We start from the raw sequence: 25,471 nt of genomic DNA, 5'->3' as shown, positions 1-25,471 counted from the left end.
GCCTACAGCAGTGTCATTATGGTAAGGATGGGGTGCAAGTGAGCAGAAGGTCCTGAAAGATACATACGCATTTTTTTGTGATGGTCTTAATTAAATGAACACAAATACATACCACGGTAATATAATAATTTTACTAATAAGTAAGGGTTAGGGTTTATAGTTTTAATAATAATCTAATTTATTATAATTTATTATTAATACAAATACAAAATGTACCTTTTCTTTGTTATTTTCTCAAAATAATTTATGTGAAATTTGACCTTTCACCAGCGTAATTTCTCCTTCCTAGTGTTCTCTACTATCACTGGTACATATATCATAACGTTTTACTGTACCAACCATAAGCGCAGACCGCGTGGGAGCATGGGAGCGGTCGCTATTATTGTGTGTGTGTGTGTGTGTGTGTGTTTGTGTGTCCCCGCATAGTAACGTAATGCTAATTTTGATACTAACCTGACCGCCGTTAACGCCGCTCATTCTTTGTCCATTTGCAGGCTCTGATGGTAAAACAATAACCCGAAATTACCTTTTAATAATAGCGACAAAGCCCAATAAAGTCTGTAGAAAACACAGCTGGGATACACTTTTAAACATATGATGTTTAAAAGTCTTTTCAAATAATAACACAAGCATTCTCCATTGTACCACCAAAACGTGTCACCTGGCTTCTAAACGTCTTTCTCACCCTTGTAAAAGAGTTTCAGAATCCCACTGGCTGTATGTGTGAGCTAGAAAAAAGTATGCACATTTAAGTAAGCCCTCTTTAACTGGCCTAACATGTTCTTACAGAGAGTGAGGACAGAGGATGGAGTTTAAGACATTCAGCAGGTGAGTCACAGGGGAAGACTGGAATATTCATCTTCACCGTCTTCATCATTACCACCTGTGTTTCCTCATGCCAATAAAGAATTTTCTTCCAGCGTGTGTCATTACATAATCATAACACTTTAAGAGTTTAATGTTTTTCAGCTAAGAGACCTGGAATGGATCTGTTGATGCCTGTCTTGTGTTTTCTGGACACAAGTGTGCCACAGGATAGGCAACAACGCCTTCTTAAGGCAACAAAGGAGGCCAGGGCATGCCAGTCATCATCAAAAACATCCCAAACGTATGACGACAGCAGGCTGAGGGATCCCAAGACGGCTATTGAGGAAGGTAATATATCAGCATAGGTGTCCAAGACGCACAACCAACATACGGTCACATGTCCATGTGCACTAGAATTCTTATATTGTTATTTTATAGTTATAACAACACTTCCAATGTCTTAAATCTGCAGCTAAAAGGAGATGCCAGATAATCACGGCAACTCCGACAGAGAAGCAGTTTTTTGGTCAGCTAATTATTACTTTTGAAAAGTACAATGGCAAAAGCTTCAAGTGGCTGGTGGAAAATGATGTAGGATACATTAAATAGAGACACGTGCCCAGAAGGACACTTTTCTGTACCGCTGTAGCTACTCCAAAACGGTCAGACAGATCTGCCACATGTCTGGCTGGTACTCCATGCTGACAGAGGTCCTGGCCTGTAACGCGTGCAGGAAAGCTGCTAAGGAGTCTGAGCAACATGTCATCGGTCGCTTTGTGGCGTGGGAAGCAGCCATAATTAACCAGCTCAGCCCAGCTCACCGAGCCGCGTTCCCTGCCGTCTTAACACTAATGTGAGTCTTTGCATCATTTCTAATTAAATGTTATACTAGAGAGCATTTAATCTGAGTTTCACCGGCATCACACGATTGTGCTGTAATTTCAGGTGTGGCGTGGACAAGCAGGTGGTCTGGCTGATGAGGGATCGCAGTGAGGGCAACACCATGACCAAGGTCCAGGTCCAGGAAAGCCACTTTCGGCATTCACGTCGGCATTACGTTGTCAACTTGCATTTGGGTCGGGGTCTTCCGCGTTTGCATCGCGGTGCATCTGGGGGTCTTTGTTTTTTTTTTTATTTGATTTATTCTTTTTCTTTCTCCCACCCCTATTGGCTACTGGGGTTCTTGCCTGCCTGTTACAGTCGTGGCGTCCCACTCTCACTAACAACTACATTCTTTAACAGGCTTATGCGCACACACATGTACACACACACACATACAGACACATTCACCCACACGCACACAGACACACACAGACACAAACAAATTTAGGTTGTCCCTGGTAGAATTATTCCTGATGCTTTTCTTTCAGTTACTTATTTAAATTAATTATTATTCTGTGCTGTGTTGCTTATTTAGTGTGTGTGACTGTTTCTTGTTTTCATTGTTCTCTTAGTTGTCTTACTATGTCAGCTGTTTATTGCTGCTGTTCGGCTGGTTGTCTTTTACTATTATTATTTTTATTGTTTTTTTTGTTTGTTTTTGTTTTGTTGTTGTTGTTTTTCTCCTCCCCAAGCCCCCCTCTCTGTTCTATTGCAGGTTTCGTTGCTTTCTGCAATTGGTGTTTCCCACTGCTTTTCCCTGTTGTCCCCACCCTCCATCCCCCTTTCCCCTTCTCTTACAGGTGTTGTCCTTTCTCTGTTCTGTCTGTTTGTTCCCCCCCATCCCCGTGTCTGCCCCCCTGTCCGGCCCGGTGACAAATCAATACATAATTAAATAAATAATAAAACAGACAAAGGAGTATTTTAATACTCTCTTGTTAAAGTAAAATCTGTCTGGCACGATATGGTATCCAGGTCATTATACTATATACCAGGCTCCTGGGCAGGACAGGTTTAAAATAAATAAATAAATAAATAAATAAGTTGCTGTGAAAGTTTATATCTTTGTATTCTTTGAAGGACTGACAAAACAGCACTGATTCTACTCATTCTTGTTTGTATTATTAATCTGTATCAGTATTAGTATTGCCATTATTTATTTTAATGTTTATCATTTTTATAGGAGTTGTTTTTCTTAGAATGATTAGTTGTATTGAAACTGCTGATTAGTCCTGGTGTCCTTTAACTTTTTAATCAACATTGATGATACCTGTTCAGTGAGTTTGTATGTTTAGCAGCTCAAACCTTCCATTGTCAGATATTTTATGACAAATATAATTACATCTGTTTGTCGATATGCTGTTACAGAGGTAACTCGTATTGTGTAAAGCAGCTTGACCTCTGGTGTTGACCAGTTTGAGGAAACAGAATGTGCTTACTATCTTGTCCAGTATGGTTTTATTGTTTTCATGACATTTCAATTTCAATCATGTCATTGATTTTGTCTACAATGTAGTGCTGTTTTTCTGTTTCCAATTTCATGCACTTTATTTAATAAAGTGGTCAGTGCTACACTAACAGTGAGTTGTGAAATATTAATTGATGAGTGGGGTATTTTTGTTTATCAAAAAATAGGAATACTAATAAAGGGCGCCAGATTACTTTCATGAATGACATTTGCCTATAGCACAACAATATCAGATCTTTTCAAGTAGCTTTAATCAGCCTCAGCAATGCTAAATTACTTTTAAGCCTCCCAGCAGTCATAAGGGAATTCAGAAGAAGTTACTAATGTATGCACATTAGTAACTTCTTCTCTAATGACTTTGAGGAAAAGACAAAGCATTCTCACACAAGTATACTTTTGATATAATAATCTGTAATTTAATTGAAAACAATATGTCCAGTAACGTGAATACATTACATGAATTATGCTGCATTCATCAACGGCTTCAAGAGGTATTACAAAAAACAGTTGATTCAAATCTGAAATGGTTAATATCACACATATGGAATAGTACAGATGATATCAACAGTCTCTGCAAGATTTTCTTTGAATGAAGTGAGCTGTATTGTGGACTCCTCCTGTAGACTCCTGCAAATCCCCAAATCGTGACTGCGACTTCATCATTTCTGGTAGTAGGGGACTACGTTCACGCCCCTCCCTGTAATCATATACAAAGAAAATTGTATTGCAGCCTGTTATCAATGTATATTTTTTTTTATATTTCAGAGAAGTTTTAGGAGTACATAAAATATTATATGAAAATCATTTCCTATCATTAAAGAAATGTCTAAAAACAACTCTCACATTTTAATTCTCAAATGGAATTACAATTGAATTTGCCATCTTACACTTTCAGAGGGGCAAACCCCACACATCACAAAGAAAATGATGAAAAGTTTGTCACTTTGATACATAAAATCACCTTTGTGCTTGCAGTAAATAGTGGTACACGGTGTACAGACACATTCAATAAAAAGAGACACTAGTCAAAAAGGGACAAGGTCTATGTTCTATATTCACCACATCAGGGAACTAAGTGAAGAGTGAGTGTGATCGATATTTGGTATATATATGATCAATTCAACATCTATACACTGATAATCGAAAAGACAATGTGATGGTGCATACAACGCAGTTGGATCACAAGAGGGAGCCAATCCCCAAGCCTGCGTTGCTCATTCATAAAAACATCACTGCCCTGACAACACACTGCACTAGGCCACTAGAGGGCGCACTTTACACCAAAAACAGCTACACTTCTAAACTTGATTTGCACTTCGCATGGTCCCATCGCCCTAGGCAGGAACCCCACTCTGTGGGTCGCAAATGTGTTACTCATGTCAGTTACTTGTATACATGACTGCATTAGAGAATTTCTTACAGGTATCATCTACCATAAACACAGAGCAGTGCAGCCGCTCTTATCAAATGAAAGAGGCACTTCACTCCTGGTTTCAATAGTAAACCACCACCAGAATGACAAATACCAACACAAACTCTATATTCTAAGCACACACATTTAAAAAAAACATAATTCACGAAGTAAATTTTGTATTTCAAACAAATAGGAGACTTATTAGCTAATTTTAACAAAACTCCCTTCACCGCAATGCATCATGGGAATTCCAAGGGACAGACTTAGGCTGCTATATGTCCACCACATTAGACCTAAATTTTGAGGAGATCAATCAAATTAAATAATTTCAAAATGTCAAAGGGTGGACATTTCTATAGTATATACTGGTCTTTGTCCACCCTGTTATGTTGGTATTTTTCCTTCATAGTTTATTGAAATTACCAAATATTAAGTGTATATTTGTTTTTACATAAAGATATGGAAGGGATTGACTACACAAGCAAGAGACATTGAGTAATTCTAATCTAAATAACTAATAAGAGTGTGGGACACATGTTTTTGTAGCAGACCTAAATTTATTAGTTATGCATTTTAATAAATTTATAAGAATTGATACCCAATTATGAATTTTTAAGATTCATAAAATCATTTTATTTAATTTTTTTTCATTCCTCGTTTTAGGGCACCACCGGAGTTGTTATAATCCTAGAGTCTCCGGACCTCTAGGTAGTTTTGAATAATTATACAATTATTACTAGTGATCAGTTAGTTAATAATCGCTCAATTATCTTAAATCAGTCAGTCAGTCTCATATCTAAAGGGTCAATTCTCTTGGCAGGAACTAGAAATAGGCAACACACACAGCTCTTGATTATATTACAGTGAATTTATTCTCTAACTAAGGTGATAGAAAGATGGTTGGATACAAGGAACATAAACATTTGCTGAACAATGAGCCTGGAGGTTCGGTTGTGGGAAGCATTTGACTCATACGGCATAGAAGAGCTAATGAAAGTAAACTAATGCTATAGTTTAGGAGTTAAAATGGGCATCTGATCACAGAACGCGTGTTAAGTCTTACTGCTTGTCGACAGCCTGCTTTTGGCCTGTTGCGCGTCCAGAGAACCGAGCAGAGTGGAAGAGAGCCAACAGCGAAGCGAGGTCGCGTGTCGCTCTTTTGTTGCCTTGGGCGTGATTCCCCAGGGGGTGTCTCAGGTTTCCCAAGGGACTGCCTCTCTAAACTTAATGTCTAAAGAAAAGAAATCTATTTGCGCGTATTATAATCAAATATTTTCCACAATTGAACCTCAATGGTTGAACGGTTGTACTGTTCTAAGCATTTGGTAACAGGAAACAATTGTCACATTATTGGTCAGGATATTTATACATTTAACGGCATTTCTGACGAGGGCATGTAATACTTATTTCGTCCACTTGGGGGAGTCCAGGTTACATGAGGAAAGCTTGGATTAAATCAAAGATCGTCTCTCCTTAGGAACCGGGGAATTTGTTGATTCATACTTAAATTCAAGCTGGCGATTAAGAGTATAGTAAAACATTTCTTTGTCATCATTTCTAAAGAAATTTTGTAGGAAAGTATTATGAACAAGCATTGATTACATTAGATGAAGGAGTGTCTTGCTGAAAATAAAAACACTGCACAAGTAACTTTCTTTTCAGCACTAAAATCAACAACAGATAGCAACAACAGTTAACATAACTACTCAAATAGAGGCAAACGTATTCAGGCAACTAAAGATTTAATTAAACTTAATTAAATGCTTTGAGTCTTTGGAGAATGCAGTCCTTAGCCATTCAAAGTTCAGTGTCTGGACCATGTCACACTTGGGTGAGACAGGGGTTTTCCTTTTTGATGTGGTAATAAAACAAAGAATAAGGTCAGTTGCCACGGAAACATGTGTGGGGGGCCAGTTTTGATAGGCTGTTCAGGGAGATGCCAATGGCTGGTTCGTGTCTCTTTGTCAGTTTAACAGTCAGGCCCTGCGTTATCAGCTTCAGAATCAAAAGGTGCCAGTTTTATGGTCGGGATAGCACTTAGAGAAAGCAACTTTGACCCCTCCCCTTCTTCTCTGGGGAGGAGAAAGGAATTTAGGGTAGCTCCAAATTTATTCCATGTAAAATGCACAAATCCACACTGTTGTTCACTACATTTTCTATAAAAATGTCATTTTAGTAGCAATCATACCCTGAAAACTCTTTTAATTAGTTATGTCTAAGTCCTTTATAGGGTGGACATTTCCCGCGTGTCATATGCTGTTAATATATCTAAATTTAATACAATAAAGGTGCCTGAGCTCGACCAATATGTTTTTCATAAAGTTAGATATATCCTTTATATAATAATAACTTTAAAATATAGGTAAATCAACTATTAATTTATCCCAAGTTATGAAGTCCAAATGGAACCCTATAAAAATGACCCGTTTTGAGGTGTGTGAAATAATTTCAGAGATAAAATTTATACACTGTTAATTTTGTGCAGATGTACATTATCGGGTTTCTACAGGCAGAGCTTTGTAGTGTATCACCTTCTTCCAAACAATTAATAACCTGAATGAAATACCATTATCCTCTTTTCATCCAAGTGCCTTCTTTAAATGCTGTCTCTCAGCTGGGGAGGTGTGTACTCCTGGTTGTTAACCACTATTTCTGTTGTTACAGGAAGTCTTAGCACTTTATTAGCACTGTTGTCCATGACACACCAGCTGGCAAGATCAGTATTGATGTTATTTAACCATAAATACCTGTGTTAATATTTTTACTACAACTAGCCTATTATTTATGATTGGTGTGCCTCAGGGTCTTAGGACCCTTTTTATTTTCCTTGTATCTGCTTCCCCTTGGACACATTATTCAGAGACATGGTGTTTCTTTTCATATTTACGCTGATGGCACACAGATGTATTTGCCGGTCAGATCCACAGACCCTAGCATGCTGAGTTCACTTACTGACTGCCTCTGTGAAGTCAAAAATTGGATATCAAATAATTTCATCCAGCTCAACTCAGACAAAATTGAGATCCTAGTAATTTGGTCCCAGCAGATGGCAAAGCAAATACTGCCATTTGCTTGTTCCCTAGTGAATCATGTTAAGCCTGTTGCAAAGAACCTTGTTGTCTGGTTTGATAGTAATTTAAATTTTGAGCAGCACACCACAAAGCTTGTTCAATCATGTTTTTACCAGCTTAGAAATATATCTAAAATACAATCTATGTTAACTTTTAAGTACACTGAAACCATTTTACACGCCTTCATCTCATCACGCCTGGATTATTGCAACAGCTTTTTCACCCCATTTTACCCAAAAAGACTCCAGACTGTCAAGAACTCAGCTGCCAGGCTTTTAACCAGAACAAAGAAATATATACATTACCCCTGTTTTAGCTTCATTACACTGGCTCTCAGTATGTTTTAGAATTGACTTTAAAATTCTATTGATTACTTTTAAAGCTCTTCATGGCCTCTCGCCTTGTTATATTTCTGACCTTTTAGTCCCATACACACCAGCACGTACCTTGAGATCCTCGGGCAGAGGTCTGTTGTCTGTTCCAGAGTCTCGACTGAAAACTAAAGGGGACAGAGCGTTTGCTGTCAGGGCCCCGAGGCTCTGGAACAGCCTGCCCGAGGAAATCAGGTCGGCTGAGTCAGTGAACTCTTTTAAGTCCCTTCTTAAAACATACTTTTATAGGAGAGCCTTTCCCGATTTTATTTGATTCTATTTTATTTTTATTTTTTACAATATATTTTATATTTATTTTAAAACGTGTATTCTATTCTTGTGTATATATTAAAGTGTTTTCTTGTTTTTAGCATGTACTTGTTTTTGTGTTTTATTGTTTTTACACTTGTTACAGCACTTTGTAACTGGTTTTTGAAAAGTGCTCTATAAATAAAGATTATTATTATTATTATTTTACCCATTACAATCAGTACAATTCGAAATCTTAATATTACCAATTCATTTGTTATCATGCTATTCTTTAGTTTTTTACTTGTATCCCACAGTTGTTGTATTTCACCTCATGGACTGCTACCAAAGGTTTCAAATTGACACTATTTTAATAAATTCTTCACCCTCATTCACATTTGTGATGTGATGTGTTTAAGTACTAACTAATTTGTTATACACTTCTTGCAGCACAACCCAAGGTATGGCAATGTGACACAAAGTCAAGGAAATAGGCTACTATGTTACTGAAAACTGTTTCAACAGGCATATAGCTCACATTCTCAGTGACAAATGTTTGCATGTAATGTGCGACTTAGAAAGAGCAGTGAAAACACCTTTCATCTGATCTATTGTGGCCTATTTCAGCACCATGGACAGAGAGTGGAGGTCTAGCAATTTCTTTAAAAGAAATGCACTGGATTACATGCTCATTTCTAGTAGGCTATGTAACCAAGGGGTGACTAAAAAGCAGCAAAACAGGGCGCATTTCATTTCTATTTTTCCGTATCATGATGGATCATGGCTAAAACCAGGAGCATCGGGCTTCATCCAGAAAAGTCAAATTACAGATTATAAGATTTAAAAAAGTACAAGTCCACATAAAAACTACTCAATTACAGTAATGCCTGTAATTGTAATTCATAACTTTCCACCTCTGGATTTGGCACAGGTGTGGGTGTGGAGCTTTTTCCTTCCAGGTGCAGCAGACAAAGCAGGGGGGAATGAGCAGGGCCAAACGTGAGGGGCCGCAGGCGTCAGCTGGCTGAATCGAGAGAGCTTATGGGCAGGAAAACAGTGCAGCAGACGCATGGTGACATTGGCTGTGCTGGGAGAACTCTTGACATTGGACGTGAGGAAGAGGCCACCAGAAGACACTGACTGCGCTACAACGGAAGAGAGCCTATCGGGCGAGAGAGAACAGGACAGCAGATGTACGCCAGAGAGGACACCGACATCGTGACCCCACCGACGCCAGGAAGGAGATGCTGACTGAGGCTTCTTGTGGGAGAGGACGCTCTGGATAAATGAGGAGGGGTAGGGATGCGCCCCCCTCCAAGGACCTCTGTTACCCCTTTGTCTTCTGCTTCCCTGTCCATTAAGTTGCCCCCATGCTATAGACGATTTACCCTTAAATTAATATTGTAGACATTTCTGTAGGCCTACTGCACAAACTTTAAGGCCATATCAGAGGCTTGGTTCGTTTGTGTGTGATGTGGAGTTCGAGCCTAGTTCACAGAAATTTATAGTTTTGCATGTTTAGAGTTCTTTCTTTGTGTTTTTGCTGTGTTATCATTTCTGTTTCTGTTTTGAGAGGTAAGCCTCTAAATAACAGCTGATAGAGCACATAAAATAGCCCAAGAAGCTGAGACTTGAGCAGTGTCATTCCCTAACTGCATTAAAGGTTTGTTACTCATGGCTGCTTGACACCAACCTGATAGGCGGCGTTGGACAGCTAGCCAGGAAAGCCACAAGTCGCAGGAACTTAACAGACATTTGAAGTAGACTGAGGTTGACTGCTGCCTGTGGAGCCAACCGTCCGTTGTTGTTTGATTGTTCTGTATTGTGGATTTTAAATTTTTAAGTAATAAATGGATGGTTTTAGGATTTACTAAAGGTTCTGACCCAGTGTGGTGATTGGTATGGCTGTTCCCCAACATAATAAGTAGTTTGTCTGTTTATTTGTTTTTTTTACCACGGAACGGTGAAAACATAATCTTTACAGCACAAAGAATTATTGTCGCAGTAACATGGGAGCGGCCCATTGTTGAGTAAAAGACACAGATTAAGCTGTGCACCATGCATAAAACAGACTGGACTTTTGTATCCACTCATATTTGTTATCAGTTTCACCAGCAACATTTTATCTGATTAATTCAACGTCGGGCATCACTATAAAACAAATAGAAACCAATGACAATAAGAGAAGTTACTGTGTCAAAAGTAAGTCATGTTCTTTAATCCAGTGCGTAGCCTACATTTGTTTCGCAGACTAAATGGGCTTTGTTTGTGTGTATTTGTGCCAACTTGTGAAAGGTTGATGCAGGCTGCTTTCCAACAGGCCACCAGTGGCACAGTGTACCTTTACAAGACTGAGTTCCAGCCTCTCTACACTGTTTCGACCTAACATTTATTTTCTCTGTGAGATGGAAGAATTTTTGAAATTTGCAAAGCCCTGCGGAGAGCCCCCAGCTGCAGTAGCACTGAAGCCATTTATTTCAACAAACCGGCTGCTCTAGCGACACAACCCACATATTAACCTGAATGGGAGCAGGGTACTGGAGTGGACAGGAGGTCACGGAACTGCCTGGTGCGCTGCGGACAGTCGGTGATTATTCCCTCTGGCAGGACGCTCCTGATTTTGATCACATGATCCATGATGATACAGAATAGAACTGAATGGTAAAAACAGCATATTCTCTAACACAGCATGGAAAAAGTTGTTTCTAGGCCTTACGTGCTGATTTTAAGTGATTTGTGGCCTCAAAATAATAACTTGTAGCCATGCAACAATTTAATGTCCTTGTTTTATGGCCATGCAAGGAATCTTCCTGGTTGAATATGGTGCTTTGCAAGCCAATGATAGACCTGTAATATGGATAACTTTGATTTAATTTCATTTTATTTCCATCTTGAGTTATAATTTTATCCTGCAATCTCTTGCGCAGAAGCACAATGCCATCGTTAGCAAAAGGCATTTAATTCGGCTGCTTAAGATTCATGGCTTCAAACGCAGACAATGGAAGGACCTGGGAGACTACATGGCTATAGGTGGATGCATGGAAAGTGCATTAAAAAAAAAATAGCTGCATAGAAGTGAAGGAAAGCCTTTAAAACAGAGCTGTCACACTCACAGATGTACCTCCTCAAATGTCTTGCCACGGTGTTTTGAGTGGCTGCAATCTGTTCAGGGAATTTCAGCAGGTCCTTAACACGCTTTGGATTTGGGATATTATTATCCCAACAAGTTTCTGTGGATACAAAGTATTTATAGAGTTTTCAGGATGGGCTTCAAGCATTCAATTACGAACATTGGTGTCTGGATTAGGGTCTCTTGACCAAACTGAGACAAAAGTCCAGCAATGTTGTTTTCAATAGCAAGGTGGTGACAATCGTGCATCCAGCACATCCAATAGGTCATCTTTGTCAGCTGATTCAAATGATCTCAATGCAAGATCAAGATTCTCCTTCTCTTCTTTTGACACATACTGCAGAACGTTCTCCATCACACTACTGTAAGTAGTTCCATACAGGGTTTCCTGTCACAAGGATCCTTGCAATTGCTTGCCACTCCCCTACCTGATACTCATGTCTTAGGTAGGGTGTCTTTACATTGGTACCCAATGTGCATTTGCTGTGAAATTATCCCCAGAATTCTGACAGGCAGTCACGCAGCACGCCTTCGCCTTCCTCCAGCTGTCCAGTGGGAAGCTTCATTTTATTTGGACATCTTTGGTCATTAGATCTGGGTCAGAAAGGCTGCTACAAGGTCAGCAAGAAAGTGACCCTGACGCACCACAATAGTGACCTTTGGCTTTAAATCCTCCCAAGGTAATGTATCCTCTAAGCCAACAGTATCTGTTAATGGCCCTTGAACCATTACTTCACCATCTGTATAGATCAATTCTGCACCACAGGCTTTGGGCAAAGCAAAACTTAGTCTGGTCTGTCTTCTTCCACACCAATGCCTTTTACTTCTTCATCTTGGTTGTGAAAGACCATTTCCACATGTGATAATTCCTTATACACCATTTGCTGTGATGGGAGATTTAAGATGTCTGTCATATCTGAGTCTGACATTAATGTTAAGTCAATTGTGTCCTCTGATGTCGATGATTGACCTTGATTGACACCAAGTGAAATATCCGAAGGCGTCAAAGGATTATCAGTTAAAGCCTTGTTCACACTAAATGATTTTTAGCCCGATTTGCCACTTGGCGAGCTCGGTGACCATCAGGCTGTGTTAGGGAGTAAATCAGCTGTGGATCGGCGGTCGCCATTCGTTATGTTTGAACTACTCAACGACGCATCAAAACGGATCCCCGAAACATATCTGGAGGAGTCAGCCGACTCGACATCAACATCCAGTCAATGAGAGCAGGCAGCTGGCAGAGTAGGCAGCTACTTTTACAATGCAATACATTTTTTTGTCCCCTCCAGTTCTCTCTATAGGACAGACAATCCCTGCTACCTGCGTGTGCTAATCCATTCTTTCACCCAGATTCTTTGTCTTTATAATTGCTGTCTTTATAATAACAAACAACAGCTGTTTCTGTCACGCTCGTGGTGTGGAGGCAGGTTGGAGGACCCAAACGCAGGACACAGAGCGGAGCAGTGCAACAAAGGGTTTTAATATAACAAAAAGCGAGCACACTTACAGGTGAGTGGCTGAATAACAGAAATCCAATATCCATAATCCAAAAGTACAGGGAGACAAGACAAGCAAGGCTGGTTACAGGCAGGCAGAGAGTACACACATGACAGACTGGGGGGTAACATGAACAATGACCGGACAAAGACAAGACAGAAACACCAGGTATATATACACAGGGACTAATGAGCAGGGCGGGAGCAACACAGGTGACAGACATGAGACTAACAAGGCAGAGAGAGAGAGCAGAGGAAAACAGAGACAGACATGCAGAGGGATCACTGGTGTAACGGACATGACAAGGGTTACCGAGCACTAGACGAAAGACAAGACAGACGCCCAAAAACCAACAGACCAAAATAACACTAACTAAACAAAAAAAACAAAAGTGCAACACAAAGGATGGCCAACCGGCAGAGCATGACAGTTTCGTGTGTAGGTTCGTGTTTCCCGTTTCACATTTCACGTGTGTTTTCTTAACAAAACGTGGTTTGGAGACCAGCGTCGGGTGACATAGTCCTTGTCAGCCTGTGTGACGAATCAACTTTCATTTTTCTTACAATAAATTAATATACAGCCTATTACAATACACATTTCAATGTCTAATGCTGTAAATAAACATTTAAAAAGAATAAAACTTTCAATAAATGTTTTTAAAGTGCGTGAATAAATCCAAAAATGTAACCCTAACCCTGGGTCGTCAGTGCACATGTGTAGGCATAGCGTGTATGTGTGAAGTAGGAAGACTTAATGAAGAGACGGAGCCCCAGCTTCACTGGTGTTGTGCCGAGTTGTCAGCATCGCGCAGGCCTTTTGGATAATTCATCACCGTTGATGAACCACACAAAGAACATTAATATGAATAATAATTTTTAGTACTTGAGCCCTGACGCCCTTACCAGGGGCAGCGAGAGATTTTTGTGCAAAATGGGAAATTCATATCCAATCCTAGTATTTTGTCCCCCTATCCATGTTACACACCTCCGTGAAGCTATTAGGTTCAGCTAGAATCTCAAACCAACCATTTTTATCCACACCAAACACACATCAAACACCAAGCATCTAAATGAGCTTATATCACAACATAAATCGCTCTGTGAACACTGTACATGGCTGCAGTTATTGCCATCCAGATATCTCTCCTCTCATCATACCGACGGGTCCGACCAGTCTAAAGAAACCTGAGCTTTGGAAACCCCAGCTGCGATCAGCAGTGTAACGTTAACTCATATCAATCAAATTGTCAAACTCACGGAATAATTAGCCGGAGAACAATAACACTAAACGCACCGATATATACATATGCAATTACAACAACTGACTTACTTTAGCTGTTTTTGCTGTTTTAAATCTAAAAATAGCTCAAAAGCTTGCAAAAACTGCTTCTGTGCCGCCATCTTTGTTTGGGCATCTTTGTGCAAACCTCTCTGAGCTTTGTCAGTTTTCTTGGGCTTTGACTGCAGCAGAGGTAAAGCGCTGCTTTGGAACACACGGTCTTTATCGGCGTCTAGTGGCAGACTTGTAGTAGTTACACAGATATGCCAATTATCAAATGAAAAGTCTCCTCAAAACAAATCATTCATAACTTTGGGATGTTCTGTTTCTGTCTCAAGTTATCGGCCTGTAAAGCATGGGAGTTCTTTCGGTCATAGGAATATTGATCAATATTTCAATGTTATGGAAGTTTTATGTAATTTATAATGTGGTTGTATGGACATAAATGGTGTTTTGAAGAGAACGTATAAAACGAAAATATGGCCAAAACATGGACAATCGCCTGGGTATATTTTTTTATTATATTATTTTTTAGATATATATATAATTTTCTTTTCATCAAATTTACAATTACAGGTGTATTCTATATGTAATAGAAGATATTCAGTAGCATTATAATCTGCAGGATGGTGGTTTCGATGATATTTCTATTAAAATGTAGATTTTATAGCAGGCGAGGATGAAAATACATTTTTCTGTGTATTATTTTAGGCAATTTTCCTAATGTATCAATCTGGGGTACATCTAATCTATTTATAACTCTGAATAAGAGGCAATCAACTGCACCATACTGTATACTAAAGGTTAAGAATTTACTGCTTTTTCCCTGTATGAGGTAACATTAAAGCAAACTTGTTTTAATAGAATAATCACATTTAACAAAAGCATGTATTTTGGCTTAATAACTGTCGAGATTTGTCTGGTTGATAGTTTCCACTGATAGTTTACCTTAAGCCTGCATTTTACACAGTATAAATTAGCTTAGCAGCTATCGGACTTTTCGTCTCCTCATAGCTTACTCACCGCTGGTTCAGTTACTGCATCTCCCGACACAACACCACGGGTGACATCGCGCTGATGAACTGGCCTGAGCTTCTACCCATTGCAGATTTCTTTTCCACATCCATGCACCGCTTGGATGGAGACAGCCAGCCCGTCCAGGGAGCTGTGCTTCCTGAACACATATCCTTTGCACGTCTGTCATTGGTGGAGCAGTCTGTCGATCCCTCTATCCAGTAAATATGACTTGTGATTGGACTGTGTTGCATTGGCCTGCCTCCAGGCCTTTTTTTTAAGTTGCGAGGTTGCGAAGCTTCGTTTCCCATTTTGAAGCTGGAGCGTCAACAAGATGGCGGAGAGAGCAGACACACTTTAAATAGATTAGAGTAGCAAAGCCTTAAAAACCAACGGAATTAACGTATAACCCACTCACCCGAACCCTGACTTACTATATGTAAAACCGCAGGGAACTTAACAAATACTTCAGAAACGGGTACGTAACCCTGAGCACCTCTTGGAAAACAACATTGTAGACCATAACATGGCTAGCACAAAAGCTAATGCTAAATTGAAGGCTCTCCAAGCACACGACTACCGTGGTCCAGAAAGTATGGAAACCAGAGGAACCAAAAACATCTTAACATCTCCTTCCAAACCACCAGCACCACAGAAAAAGTCAAAACCAGACGACGCCGTGGCTGCTGGTGCACATGCTGAAGTCGCCTCTAACGCTGCGATCCTAACTGCTATCGGCACGCTTCAAAACATGATGCAGGACTTCAAAGCGGAGCTAAAGCAGAACACGCTGACTATAGCCAACATTGCAAAAGCGGTAGAGTTTAACTCTGCCGAAATCAAAGAATGTAAAGCTGTAAAAACTACACGTCGAGGTGAAACATCTCAAAGAGGAGAACACAGAACTTGTGAAAAGAGCCGCAGAAGTGGAAAAAAGAGCCAGGAAGTTGGAACGCTATTAAAGAAGATGGAACCTGCGAGTAACTGGCTTACAGAAAGAAAAAGACGAAAACACACGACAAATCATCTCTGATATCATCGGAAAGATTATGCCGCACTGGAGGGAGAAGATGGAGTTCATCCTTTATTCTGCGCACCGACTGGGACCGAGTAACACCAACCGCCCTCGTCAGATTATCCTGCAATTCACAGGATGCCACTTCAGGGACGAACTCACAAAACTTCACCCCATCTGCAAGGATCTCAACATCCGCTTCGCAGAAGACCTCACCAAAGAAGACAGAGAAGCACAGAGGGCTGTACAGCCGAAAGTGGAACAAGCAAGGAAGGCAGGACTAAAGACAGTGTTCCGGGGCCCCCATGCTTTCATTAATGGACAAAGAGTCTCACCATAGACACAACTATCCATGGGTTTTGAATCCCGAAAACAAGTGAGTTTGAATGAAAACGTATTCTCAGGGTTTTGCTACTATTATGTATTCCTAATAGGAAACTTGTTACTTGCTACTGTTGTTTTAAGTGAATTCAACAATCCACTGTTGATTGTTGTTGTTGTTTGTTTTTGCTCTGTTCAATTTAAAGAGTAATATCTCTCAAATTTCTGTTAATGTAAGGGGTTTAAGAGACATGACAAAGAGAAAAGGTATTTTCTTATTTTGTAAAGGGAAGAGGTCAAATATATTTTTTCTGCAGGAAACACATTCTAAGGGTGATGATGTTATGTTTTGGTCTAAACAATGGGGAAATTAAGCTTACTTTAGCCATGGCACCCCAAGATCAGCAGGAGTCAAAAACAACATAATGTTTGCAGAGATTTTTACATTTTGCATTTTACATTTTGCAAGCTTGCAAATCTTAGTTTTCAATCTTGCAAAACATTTTTTTGTAAGATTTTGAGTTTTCAAACACTTAGTTTCAACCTTTCAGAACTTTATTTTCAGTTTTGAATCAAGGCAGGATGTTAATCCCATACAGGAAGTACATCCTCTGCTGGTCCTGCTCGATGATGGTGTCCGTGTTGGGCTCCCACTTCAGGTCCTGGGAAATAGTGGATCCCAGAAACCTGAAGGATTCCACAGCAGACACAGGGGCTATTGAGTATGGTGATGGGGGGAAGAGTGGGGGATGAGTCCTGGATGAGGCAGATGACTGTTCTGTCTTCAACAAACTTCAGGAGTTTGACAGATGGGTCTCTTGAGGTGCAGTCATTGTGTAGTGCGAGAAGAGCAGGGGGGAGAGCACAAACCCCTGGGGGGGCGCCAGTGCTAAAAGTCCGGGTGCTGGATGTGATGTTTCCCAGAGTGCAGGTGAGGGGTCAGAGAGGGGGGGTGGCAGCGTGTCAGAGGGGGAAGGTGACTGTTTGAAGATGGCGTTGGAGAGAGGTGTGACTGTGGGCTTTTTAAACCTACAATAAAAGCCTTTCAGCTCGTCTGCCAGTTGTTGAGTACCAGCAGTGTTGGAGGATGGTCTCTTGTAGTTGGTGAGTGTCCGCAGGCCTCTCTGTTATTTAGCTTTTCAGCAAAAAATTTAGCTTTTTTCTTTGCTGCTTTGACCTCCTTAGTCAGAGTGTTCCTGACCTGGTTGTACAGGACTCTGATCCCACTTCTGAAGGCGTCCTCCTTGGTCTGACGAAGCTGCCTGAGTTTCAACCTGGGTTTTTGGCTGTTGTATGTGCGGAAGGTTTTAGTCGGCACACACATGTCCTTACAAAAACTGATGTAAGATGTCACAGTGTCAGTTAGTTTGTCCAGGTCAGTGGCTGCAGCCTCAAAAACACTCCAGTCAGTGCAGTCAAAGCAGGTCTATAACTCCAGCTTTGACTCGTTGGTCCATCTTTTCACACTCTTTACAACAGGTTTAGCAGATTTCAGTCGCTGCCTTTATGTTGGGATAAGATGAACCAGACAGTGATCAGAGAGTCCCAAGGCTGCACGGGGAACAGAGCGATAGGCGTCCTTTAATGTAGTGTAGCAGTGGTCCAGTGTGTTAGTGTCCCTGGTGGGAGAAGGGGGAAAGGGGGATGGAAGGTGGGGACAACAGGGAAAAGCAGTGGGAAACACCAATTGCAGAAAGCAACGAAACCTGCAATAGAACACAGAGGGGGGCTTGGGGAGGAGAAAAACACAACAAACAAACACAAACAAAAACAAACAATAAAAATAATAATAATAGTAAAAGACAACCAGCCGAACAGCAGCAATAAACAGCTGACATAGTAAGACAACTAAGAGAAAAATGAAAACAAGAAACAGTCACACACACTAAATAAGCAACACAGCACAGCCATGAGAGCTGGAATAATAATTAATTAATAATAAGTAACTGAAAGAAAAGCATCAGGAATAATTCTACCAGGGACAACCTAAATTTGTTTGTGTCTATGTGTGAGACTGATTGTGTCTGTGTGCGTGTGGGTGAATGTGTCTGTATGTGTGTGTGTACATGTGTGTGCGCATAAGCCTGTTAAAGAATGTAGTTGTTAGTGAGAGTGGGACGCCACGACTGTGCCACACCTACCCCAGCAACAGGCAGGCAAGAACCCCAGTAGCCAATACGGGTGGGAGAAAGAAAAAGAATAAATCAATCAAAAAAAAGACTCTCAGATGCACCCCGATGCAAACGCGGAAGACCCCGACCCAAATGCAAGTTGACAACGTAATGCCGACGGAACGCAAAAAGCGTAACCCGCGGAAGAGCAGCGCCCGGACCGACCGCGGCGCGCACACAACATAGACCAGTGCTCCCTCCCCCCCCAGCACCCCACCGCCGCGCAGCTAACAACCAAAATGCCCAAATGCCACGCAATCATCAACACCAATGCACAAGTGAAGAGCCCAACGCACACACTGCGCGAGCACGGCGACACCCAATGCCCAGCAGCCCCCCACAAATCCTGCGTGCGAGGTCGGGCAAACGAGAGAGAGCAAACGGAACAATACGACAGCGAAAGCCAGCGGAGAGAAACACCAGCAGCAAGTCCCAGCCCAGCAGTAAACGCGCCGCACAGGTCACCGTGCACCCGCCAATAAAAGTCCGCCGTCACCCCAACCGCCGGAAAAAACTAAAGCCGCCGTCGCCAGCCGACATCCCCCATGCCCAGCACGCCCCTCGGCCGCCGTGCAACACCAGCCAAACCAGCAACGAGGCAAAATCAACTGGCATGCAGGTTGTTGGTGGCAAATAATGTCTCTAAGTGAGGGCTGTATGATTTTTCCAACACTGTGACATCTGTGCACCAGCTTTCGTTTATGTAGAAACAGAGTCCGCCTCCTCTTGTTTTTCCCGTGAGCTCCCTTTTGTGATCCACACGTATGTGAAGTGCGCTGTCCGAGATATGCTCGGTGAGCCAGGATTCGGTGAAACAGAGGGCAGCAGATCTGCAGAAGTCCGAGTTCTGTTGTACTGTTGAGGAGAAACTGATGTTAGGGATTATTCGAGAAATGTACCAAAACGATTTATTTTCTGTTCTGTTATCTGTTCTGTTCATATAGGCTTCGCCCTCTAAGGCTATTGCTATTGGGTTTACCCCTTCACTGCACCTTCTATATATACAAAACGGTGTGACCCAGCCTTCGGCTCCCATTTTTCTTCAGCACTAAGCTGTCTAAAGAGCAGAAGATTTACTGTTGGAAAAGAAGAGCAATGTCTTCTAGCAAGTCAGTCAGAGCGGACCGCTGGTAAAAAAGCTTTATGAAATGGTGTTGCTCCTTTAGGGGAAGTTGTTGAACAAATGCTGCCTGTGCCTGTCTCAGTCGAACCAGCCACAGCAAGCACACGTTTCCCACACAGTGTGTGAGCCAGCTGCCGTTAGCCAGGTTGCTAATCTGTGGCATGAGGCTCAAAGCAACAAGCAGTACACTCACACACCCCTCCCCACAGAAACTGCATGAGCCCACGACAGCGGACATTCGCTTCGTGTGGACAGAACATATACACACCCAGTACAGATATTTTTCTCACGAAGAAATCTGCTGGGCAGTGTGTGATGCTGTTGACATTATGCACGTTCCCCCGGCAGTGCCCGTCTGCGAGCTCGTGCATAATCACGGCATCAATGGCACGGCCCTTCTGTGCGTCCAGGGGTTCCTCCTTGGTTCGCAGAAGCCAGGCTGTGTCAAATGAGCCCTTGAAGTGGTCATTACGCTTCATGCAGACAGGATAGCACTACACACAACCCTGCGTGTAGTGTTATCCTATCGCCGCTCCACACATTACACAAGTCCCATATCTCGGTCTTCACGGACGCCTCCCTGATGGGCTGGGGCGGGACCTGCCTTTCTCAGGTGGTGGGTGTACTGTTGAAGGGGCCGCAGGCCTCTCCTCATAAACGTGCTGGAGCTCCTCACGCTGTGGAAGGTGATCTGACATTTCTCCCCTCTGATGCGGGACCAGCACGTGCTGGTCCGCACCAACAACAGATTCTATGAGTATAGGCACAGCCCTCTAAGTTGAAGGCCTCACTGGACCTTGGTTCTCAGTGCTGAAGAAAAGGCATTTGTGAGCCGAAGGCTGGGTCTCACTGTCATACAGGTGCTGGTAGAATATCACCAAAAAGTTGATTTATTTCAGTAATTCCATTCAAAAAGTGAAACTTGTGTAATGTATACATTCATTCCACACAGACTGATATATTTCAAGTGTTCATTCCTTTTAATTTTGATGATTATAACTGACAACTAATGAAAACCCCAAAATCAGTATCTCAGAAAATTAGAATATTGTGAAAAAGTTAAATATTTAAATTAAATTAAATATTGAAGACACCTGGTGCCACACTCTAATCAGCTAATGAACTCAAAACACCTGCAAAGGCCTTTAAATGGTCTCTCAGTCTAGTTCTGTAGGCTACACAATCATGGGGAAGACTGCTGACTTGACAGCTGTCCAAAAGACGACCATTGACACCTTGCACAAGGAGGGCAAGACACAAAAGGTCATTGCTAAAGAGGCTGGCTGTTCACAGAGCTCTGTGTCCAAGCACATTAATAGAGAGGCGAAGGGAAGGAAAAGATGTGGTAGAAAAAAGTGTACAAGCAATAGGGATAACCGCACCCTGGAGAGGATTGTGAAACAAAACCCATTCAAAAATGTGGGGGAGATTCACAAAGAGTGGACTGCAGCTGGAGTCAGTGCTTCAAGAACCACCACACACAGACGTATGCAAGACATGGGTTTCAGCTGTCGCATTCCTTGTGTCAAGCCACTCTTGAACAAGACACAGCATCAGAAGCGTCTCGCCTGGGCTAAAGACAAAAAGGACTGGACTGCTGCTGAGTGGTCCAAAGTTATGTTCTCTGATCAAAGTAAATTTTGCATTTCCTTTGGAAATCAAGGTCTCAGAGTCTGGAGGACGAGAGGAGAGGCACAGAATCCACGTTGCTTGAAGTCCAGTGTAAAGTTTCCACAGTCAGTGATGGTTTGGGGTGCCATGTCATCTGCTGGTGTTGGTCCACTGTGTTTTCTGAGGTCCAAGGTCAACGCAGCCGTCTACCAATAAGTTTTAGAGCACTTCATGGTTCCTGCTGCTGACCAACTTTATGGAGATGCAGATTTCATTTTCCAACAGGACTGGGCACCTGCACACAGTGCCAAAGCTACCAGTACCTGGTTTAAGGACCATGGTATCCCTGTTCTTAATTGGCCAGCAAACTGGCCTGACCTTAACCCTGTAGAAAATCTATGGGGTATCGTGAAGAGGAAGATGAGATACGCCAGACCCAACAATGCAGAAGAGCTGAAGGCCACTATCAGACCAACCTGGGCTCTCATAACACCTGAGTGCCACAGACTGATCTCTGCACTCCATGCCACACCGTATTGCTGCAGTAATTCAGGCAAAAGGAGCCCCAACTAAGTATTGATTGCTGTATATGCTCATAATATTCATGTTCATACTTTTCAGTTGGCCAACATTTCTAAAAACCCTTTATTTGTATTGGTCTTAAGTAATACTAAAATAAAAAATTTTCGGAGATACTGAATTTGGGATTTTCAGTACTTGTCAGTTTTAATCATCACAATTAAATGAAATAAACATTTGAAATATATCAGTCTGTGTGTAATGAATGAATATAATATCCAAGTTTCACTTTTTGAATGGAATTACTGAAATAAATTTACTTTTTGATGATATTCTAATTATATGACCAGCACCTGTATATGTACAAGGTGCGGACGTAGGAGAGGCCCACGCTGTGGGTGGGCATAGACTAAAATTCTCAGTGCCACCCGTGCAGGTGCTCGGAAGGGGTAAACCCAGTAGCAATAGCCTTAGAGGGCTGCGCCTATACTCATAGAATCCGAGTTACAGTACGTAACCCCATGTCTTTGTATTAGTCAAGAATAATTTCAAGGACTGCCCAAGAAATTCTACAAAGCATCAAAGAGCTGTCAAAACCTGGACAGATTTTGCCTGCAGTCATTGCAAACTTGCAAAGGATGCATTTAGTATTTCTTGAGCAAAACAGTGCACCCTGGAAATAAAAATTTTCTTTTTTTAAATCTAAGTCTAATTACGTATTTTGTTCTTTCACAAAGCTCCTGTAGACAGCCAACATGACAGTGATGTTGGAGCCACTGCTGAACTGTCAGCAGTGATTGAGCAGGATCATAAACATTACAATGTAAGTTTCTTCCCCTGTATAGTCACTGTTCTCTAGTCTTCTGTTTCCCAGTAACATTTTTAACTATTTACAGTACATGCTTCGTCTGCATCCCTAAAAACAAATTAATAAAAAAGACTAATTTATCACTGTTCCACTGACATTTAAAATGTGTAATGTAATATTAATATAAATGTGATTTAGAGTCTGTTAGAATCTTTTTGTATAGATATATATAGATAGATAGATAGAATTTAATGGATTTAGTCATTCATATGTATTTGTTAATTTGATAATGTTTTGATGTTTTTATAAAGAATATAACAAACAAAACATTCAGGTTGTTTAATATTGCAAAACTAAAATGATTTGAGCTGCAGGACGTCATTAAAAAAACTAGCCAGTACACTATTGACTGTCATATACACAGAAATAAATTACAAAAACAAGATTACAACAAGACCTGAGTTAATCAGCCTTGCACATTTAATGTCAAACAACACAATAGCTGCCATAGAGCACAAGCTAACACAATGTTTGGATTTTCTTTATAATTAATGTTATCATATTTTTCCCCCACTGATTTTGTTTACAGAGTCTTAAGAAAGAACTACAATCAGAACAGCTATCAGAGACATGTACCTCTACCAGTGCTGATGAAGAAGTCACAGTCTTCATCAGCACTGGTAGAGGTATGTATGTAGGATGTAGCACACTTCAGAAGTGTGCTACACTTTATTTAACAGAAGGAATGGCAGCAACTCAGACACACTGAAGAAGAACATGCCTTTACATCGTTACAATGGACCAATGTTATCTCAAAGAGCATCAGATCTATACACCCATACTGTAGCTTTGGGTTCAAGCACCACAAGGTGAAAATAAAAGGTTCAACATGGAAGGGACCAATTTTCCAATGCAGTGGATACTGCTGTTTTGAGGACTGTCCAGTGGGTTTAGAAGTGAAAGTCATTGATTAGTTATGCCACGCTGATGCACGAACACCAATTGGACAGACACTTGAAACAAAGCTCCCTAGGACCCTTTATTTGGAGTCACTGCAAAAAATACCAGAACAAGTATTAGATTCAGGATGCAGGGATGAAAAGTCCTGAAGAACAAATCATATTCTGAACGAAAGGTAAAGAGATGTCATCAAAATGAACTTCTCAGCCTACAGACCGTAGTGGATACGAAGACTGGGAAAGACTGAAGTGCTGCAGAAGGTGCTGATGCACGCCAAAGGTGTAATACTTTGGTCGAAGAAGACACTGTCTGTTTTCCACCAACGGTGCAAACATGATATAGTTTATCTGCATGCTACCGGAAGTATAGTTCAGAGACCCAGTGCAAGTTCAGCCCCATTCTATGTGTATGAGTTGGTTGTTGGAAATCCATCTAAGGGTGCATCCCCTCTACCTCTGGCAACAAATCTAACTTGTGACCACACAACAGCATCAGTCCTGCATTTCTTACAGGCATTTGAGACAGACCTTACCAAAATGTATGGGAATACATCATCAAAAAGACCTCTTATGATTATTTGCGATGGATCCATTGTGCCGCTTCAGGCCATTTCTTGGACATTCTGCTGGGTAAATCTAGAAGATCCTCTGTAGCGTTTCAGCACAGAAAAAGTTGACCTCCCCATTCTTCATAGATGTCTCAGTCACATAATGAAGAATACCAAAGATCTGTGTAAGAAGAAGTGAGCTAAGTTCTTACTTTTTCTTAATATTTAGTATCTGGTCATTTAATGAAAATATAATAAATTGTCTGTTCTCCTTATAGTGTCCCAAAGCACTGCATTTTTTTGGGCTTCTTGCCTGTTGTGGCTCACTGACTGAGATGGACGAAATCGTTCTAAGAGCCAAAGTGCTGTTTTCAAGCCCTTACATTGGCACAAATTCCAAAAAGGGGACTATTGACATGGACAAAGAACAAGTCACTGAGGAAGACTACAAGGTATTGTTAAAAATAAATATAATATATATGTGTGTGTGTGATGTGTAATGTAATTACTTAAAAAACACCATACTATTGTACTATGTATAATTTAGAGCATGTGCTCTAGCGTTTACTTGTACCTTGCCTAACAAATGCCCATTAAACATTTTTGCTTATTTACAGATGTCTCTTGTAATGTGTATCAGGTGAAGCACGCAGAAGTAATTACACAACACGATCTCATCTCATGCGTCACATATGCACGCTTTGGAAAAACCGTGTCTATTGTATACAAAACAGCGATTTTGCGTGTATATGGTACGCTGCAGTTTGCAATAGCGTTTCAACACAAAGGAGGCTGTGCACAGCTGTAGGGTCATCACATACGCATCTCATACACACGTACCTGGGGGCGTCTAATATACACGCAAAATCACCATTTTGCATACAATAGACACGGCTTTTCCAAAGCGTGTATATGTGACGCCTGAGCATGACAACAGGCTTACACATTATGTCAAATTCCCTTCAGCCAATTAAGCCAAGCTGCGCACACTTCCAGGCCACTTGATCTGTTCTCACTGACCCTGGCATTTTCTGGCATAACTCTTAATGGTAACTATGTTGAGAATGACAGCGTTAGTACTGCGTTCATCTCTCTTTTAGATTCAATTGGCTTCTCTCAGAGTGTTCATAAACCTACTCACTGTTTTAACCACACCCTCGACCTTGTTCTGGTATAATTGTTCTGGTGAAATTAAACATTTAACAGTGTTCCCACAGA

At 41.2% G+C, this 25,471-nt stretch overlaps 1 protein-coding gene across 7 annotated transcripts in view; it reads right to left on the bottom strand.

Annotated features, from left to right (window-relative positions):
- The window catches only part of LOC119882063 (deleted in malignant brain tumors 1 protein-like), a 227,202-nt gene that overhangs the window by 19,727 nt on the left and 182,004 nt on the right, over nt 1-25,471 (bottom strand). The gene's annotated exons all lie outside the window — the stretch shown is intronic.

Source organism: Micropterus salmoides, unplaced genomic scaffold, assembly GCF_014851395.1.
Source record: "Micropterus salmoides isolate LMB-PRFRI ecotype aquatic unplaced genomic scaffold, ASM1485139v1 Ms_hic_scaffold_10, whole genome shotgun sequence".
NCBI lineage: Eukaryota > Metazoa > Chordata > Actinopteri > Centrarchiformes > Centrarchidae > Micropterus > Micropterus salmoides.
The sequence above is the reverse complement of the archived record's forward strand: the minus strand, read 5'-3'. Positions and strand labels throughout refer to the sequence as shown.